Source organism: Lactuca serriola, chromosome 3 (assembly GCF_051521515.1).
Source record: "Lactuca serriola cultivar US96UC23 chromosome 3, Lser_US96UC23_V15, whole genome shotgun sequence".
Classification (NCBI taxonomy): Eukaryota; Viridiplantae; Streptophyta; class Magnoliopsida; order Asterales; family Asteraceae; genus Lactuca; species Lactuca serriola.
Window position 1 is genome coordinate 194526043 of NC_136410.1, and position 5586 is coordinate 194531628.

Here is a 5586-nt window from a genome sequence, read left to right on the forward strand (position 1 = left end):
GATTCTTCAAGGAGACTCGACGAGTCGGTTGTCTACTCGACGAGTAGCCCCTGTTTTGAGAAATCTATAAATAGAAGCAACAAGCCCGAATGGAGGCTCTCTCTGAAATCTTGGTGGAGTTACTTTACGATCAAGGAGATATCTGGAGCTTGGAAAACGTTGAAGAACCCTAATCCTCCATTCTAAGAAGAATAGGCAACTTAGGTTTAATTTTCCACTTTACCTTTGAATAGAACTATGTCTAGCTTGTTTAAATTCGTTTTTAGGTTTTCATCTACTGTAATTATGAACTAATTTCGTTAGTTTCTGTTTACGGTAGACAAGTTTGCTCATATGGATTAATTTACTCTTTTGATTAATTGTTATGTCGTGAATTTTGTTAAATTAAGCTTGTTAAAGACCCTTATGCATTAACCATAACTATTTTCTGTTAATTGCTAAGTAATTAAGCTGCATGAACATCTCTTAATTGCTTATCTCATATGATTTATGTGAAGACATTGCCATATGCCTAGGAATAGTGAATATGAAACTAGGATTAACTAGAGAATGGGTCAATTAATGAGTGAGCTTGTGTGATACACCATCAACAAGAGGTTAATTGAATCACAAATTTAATTAGATAATTACAAGTCTTATTTAAACCGACTAATTAAGCTAGGGAATTTATTATTTTAATCAATTGATCACTGCTTAAATTAATTTATTTTCTAAGGATTTATAATAACGAATGTGAATCTAATCAATTTAGTCGGTAACCAATAACAATTAATCTATTACATTACCATAAAAATTAACCATAGGAGTAAATGAGTTGAACCTGAACAGAAACCCTTTTGATCATTGAATTTAGTTGGTTTTTACGTGTTTTTCAACTGTTAGTTGATTAGTTATGTTTTATTTAAGTTTCTAGTCTTGCAAAACAAGAGAAAACCCTTTTAATTTATGAATTGTTTTAGGTAATTCTAGTAGTTAGAGTAATTTCCGTTCCCTAAGAGTGATACCCTACTTGCTAATTCATATTACCAATTGACAAGTCCACTGCCTTTTGTATGTCAAATTCATAAATTAAAAGTACGATAAAACTAGTTAGTTTAACACACATCAAGTTTTTGGTGTCGTTACCGGGGAATGGTTCAAAAATAAATTCAAATTTCTAGTACTATCGATCCTTTGTGTGAGATTAATCTTGCACGAAGTCACTGCTTTAGTAGTCTAGTTATTAGGTTTAGTTTTATTTTATCTGATTTGTTAGAATTTTGTAAAGAATATATTTTTTTTCGGTTTTAGCCTTGAACTCGTCGAGTGCAAACGAAGCTACTCGACGAGTCCATCGCTGAAATTCAGTTTCGTTTTTATTTTATTTTTGATCTTTTTTATGCGTGTTTTCTACTTTGTTTACAGTTCTTTTATGACCAGGGGAGGAGGTATACCTTTGATTCCACCGCTTGAAGACCCAGAAGAAACCTTGAGGAAAAACAAAGGCAAGAACGTATGAGAAATCGCAACATCGCAGAATTCACCGTTGAAGAATCTAAAAGTTGTTTTTAGTAAGAAAAAGGGCAAGAAAGTAGGAGAATCCAACTTCTTTTCAGTGGCGGACGAATACCCGAAGAAGGAGGACACCGAGTATGAAACCGAAAGGGAAGAAACCGAATCCGAAGAAGGATGAGATTTGGAAGACGAACCCGCCAACACCATGGCTAACATCGATGAAGTTCCCATGGGTGAATGGAAGAAAAGGATACATGAGGATACCAGCCCAAGACTCATGCAACCCGTGATTCCCGCGACGTACTTGCTCAACTTAAGGAAATTCCCTTCTATGGAAAAGATCACGAAGACGCATACAAACATTTGGACGAGGTCATCGATGTAGCGACTACTTTAATGTTCCAAATGTACCTCACGAAACCGTTTTACTTCGTAAGCTTCCAGTTACATTCAAGGGAGCTGCGAAAGATTGGCTGAAATCACTCCCTCCCGGATCCATCACCACATGGGCTAAGATGAAAGAATAATTTATTGACTAGTTTTTCCCTCCTTTGAAGATAGCCAAGTTGAAGAAAGCCATAGCCAAATTTGAACAAAAAGTTGGAGAGTCACTTTCTGAGGCTTGGGAGAGATACAAGGGCCTACTAAAGAACTGCCCACATCATGATCTAAACAGTCAACAAGAAGTCTCCATTTTCTATGATGGAGTCAATGTAACAACTAGGCAGCTCCTTGACTCGCAAGGACCACTCAAAAAGAAGGCACCCCCGGTGATCAAAGAACTAGTTGAAGAATTCTATAAGCACTCTAGAGAATATCATAACCCAAGGAATGACTTGACTCGAGGGGAAATGAATTCTGTCATCGATGACATGGGAACAATGATGGCAAAATTGGAAAGCATGGACCGAAGAACGACTAAGATGGACCAATCCATCCATGCCATTAGAGTGGGATGTGAAAACAGTAAAGGGACCCACTTTGCAAAAGATTGTGATCTTGATGAGAATGGGAGCTAGAAGGTACAAGTGTGCTATTCAAGTAGTGATAGGTTTAATGAAAATTGGCAAAAACCAAAGAAAGAATGGCTACCATATGATGAGTACAAAAAGACAAGGGAGGAAAAGTATAAGCAAAAGCAGAGAGAGGATTTTATCAAAAAGAGGAACCGGTACATGAAAAGAAATCAGATTTGGAAGACATGATTACAAGATTAGTGGCCGCATCCGAGAAAAGACACAATGATACCGATGCTACACTCAAATATCAACAAAATATGTTGAGAGAACACCAACTTATGATGAAAGATCAACAAGCTTTGCTTAGGAATCAGCACACATCTATTCTCAACATAGAAAAGCAGTTGGGGTAACTTGCACAACAAGTAAATGAGAGAAGACCGAGTGGACTTCCTAGTAATACCGAAAGTAACCCGAAAGGTGCATATATAAATATTGTGACAACTAGGAGTGGGAAGATTATAACTCCTCTGACCCCTATTCAGCAAGAAGATCCTAAGCTGGTGCAAGAGGATAAAGAAGAACATGAAGAATCACAGAATCCCGATCCGACTCGCCGAGTCGACGTTACGGACTCAATGAGTCCCCCACCTGAATAGAAAAGCCAGTCTCCTGTTATGCCATATCAACCTCCACTTCCTTTCTCGGCTCGAGCTAAAAAAAATGAAGTTGACTTCCAGAAGTTTCTGGAACACATAAAGGCTCTCCAGATTAATATGCCATTGATAGAGGCGGATGTACAAATGCCGAAATATGCCAAATTCCTCAAGGAGCTTCTAACTAATAGAAAGAAGATGGAAGAGGCGAAGAAAGTGGTCGTAGATGAAAATTGTTCAGCTGTCATGTTGAACAAACTACCTAAGAAGAAGGGTGATCCGGGAAGCTTAACATTGCCTTGCCAATTTGGAAACTTACCTACCATTTATGCATTGGCTGATTAAGGGGAATTGTAAATCTCATGTCATACTCATTTTTCAAGAAATTAGATCTTCCGGAGCCAAGGCCAATTCGAATGGCAATTCACCTAGCAAATAAAACGGTCACATTCCCGAGAGGAATATGTGAAGATCTATTGGTGAAGGTTGATAAGTTCATGTTTTGCGCGGACTTTATAGTATTAGACATGGAAGTGGATCCTCAAGTCCTGATCATACTTGGAAGACCTTTTATTAACACCGTAAGTGTTATAGTTGACATGCAAGATTCTAAATTTACCCTTCGGGTAGGAGACAAATCAGTCACTTTTGGGGTTGATCAAGCCATGAAACATTCAAGGAATAGCGATGACACAACATTTTCGGTTGACATGTTGGAAGAGTTAATGGAGGAATGGGATGAAGATGAGCCAAACAAGTCCACCATCACACATGAAGAGGAATTTGATGCAAAAAGAGATCTGCTGGAAATAGAAAGACTGCTCGAGGAGGCTGAGTATAATGATGTAAACAGAAGTGCAGAACATCCGACTCGCCGAGTAGCCTCGACCGACTCGACGAGTCCATCCGAAGAAACCCGATTAGTCGCATATTCTACGAAGAACTCGACAAGTCCCCTCATTGGACTCGGCGTGTTCAACATTCGGAACACGAAAATTGAACTTAAGGCACTACCAGATCACTTGGAGTACGTGTTTCTTGAAGATGGCCAACAAAACCCCATAATTATAGCTACTGATCTGGCCAAGCATGAGAAAGAAAGTCTTGTGGGTGTATTGAGGAGGAGGCAAGGTGCTATAGCATGGAAGATCGCCTTCATTAAAGGAATTAGTCCAACTTATTGTTCTCATAATATTAACATAGAAGATGGAGCTAAACTTGTAGTTCAACGCCAAAGAAGACTTAACCTGAACATGCAAGAAGTTTTAAAAAAGGAGGTGGTTAAACTACTCGATGTCGGAATCATTTACTCAATCTTCGATAGCCCGTGGGTGAACCCGGTGCAAGTGGTATCGAAAAAAGGAGGCATGACGGGTGGTGATCAATGAGAACAATGAATTAATTCCAACAAGAACGGTAACCGGGTGGCTAGTTTGCATAGATTATAGAAAGCTAAATGATGCCACATGCTAGGATCACTTTCCTTTACCATTTATCAATCAAATGCTCGAAAGACTCTCCGACCATTTATATTATTGGTTTCTTGATGGGTTTTTAGGGTATTTTCAAATTCCAATAAACCCACAAGACCAAGAGAAGACCACTTTTAGATGCCCAAGTGGAGCATTTGCATATAGACACATGCCTTTTGGTTTATGCAATGCACCAACTACTTTCCAAAGGTGCATGATGGCCATTTTTCATGATATGATAGAGAAGTTTATGGAGGTCTTCATGGATGATTTCTTGGTATTCGGGTCATCTTTTGAAGACTGCTTATCTAATTTGGACTTGATGCTAGCTAGATGTGAGAAGACAAACCTTGTCCTTAACTGGGAAAAGTGCCACTTCATGGTGAAAGAAGGGATTGTATTGGGTCACAAAGTTTCAAGAAAAGGGATAGAAGTGGATAGAGCGAAAGTGGACACAATAGCTAAGCTACCCCCTCCAACTAATGTAAAAGGGGTAAGGAGTTTTCTTGGCCATGCAGGATTTTATCGTCGTTTCATTAAAGATTTTACGAAGATTACTAGGCCTTTAACTCAATTACTCTTGAAGGATGCCCCATTTGATTTTTCCAAGGAATGTCATGAAGCATTTCATTTGTTAAAGGAAAGATTAACCACTACCGAAAAGGAGCTGCTAGCTGTGGTATACGCTTTCGATAAGTTCTACCCTTATTTGGTATTATCAAAGACCATAGTTTTTACCGACCATTATGTCCTAAAGTATCTTTTTACTAAACAAGATGCTAAGCCCCGATTGATACGTTGGGTCTTACTTTTACAAGAGTTTGACATTGAAATACGCGATAAAAAGGGAATGGAAAATGTAGCTGCCGACCATTTTTCAAGATTAGAGAACCCGCATTTGGAGGAGCTGGAAGAAAACAAGAATCGAGACGATTTTCCCGATAAATATATTTTAGTAGTATCCGAAGAATGCCATGGTTTGCGGATATATCTAACTACTTAGCA

At 38.6% G+C, this 5586-nt stretch overlaps 1 non-coding gene across 1 annotated transcript; it reads right to left on the reverse strand.

Moving 5' to 3' along the window:
- Positions 1-2057: 2057 nt before the first annotated feature.
- Positions 2058-2164, reverse strand: LOC145096376 (small nucleolar RNA R71). Its single transcript, XR_013703784.1, has one exon. It is a non-coding gene; the product is annotated as a small nucleolar RNA R71 (small nucleolar RNA).
- Between the last annotated feature and the right edge of the window lie 3422 nt (positions 2165-5586).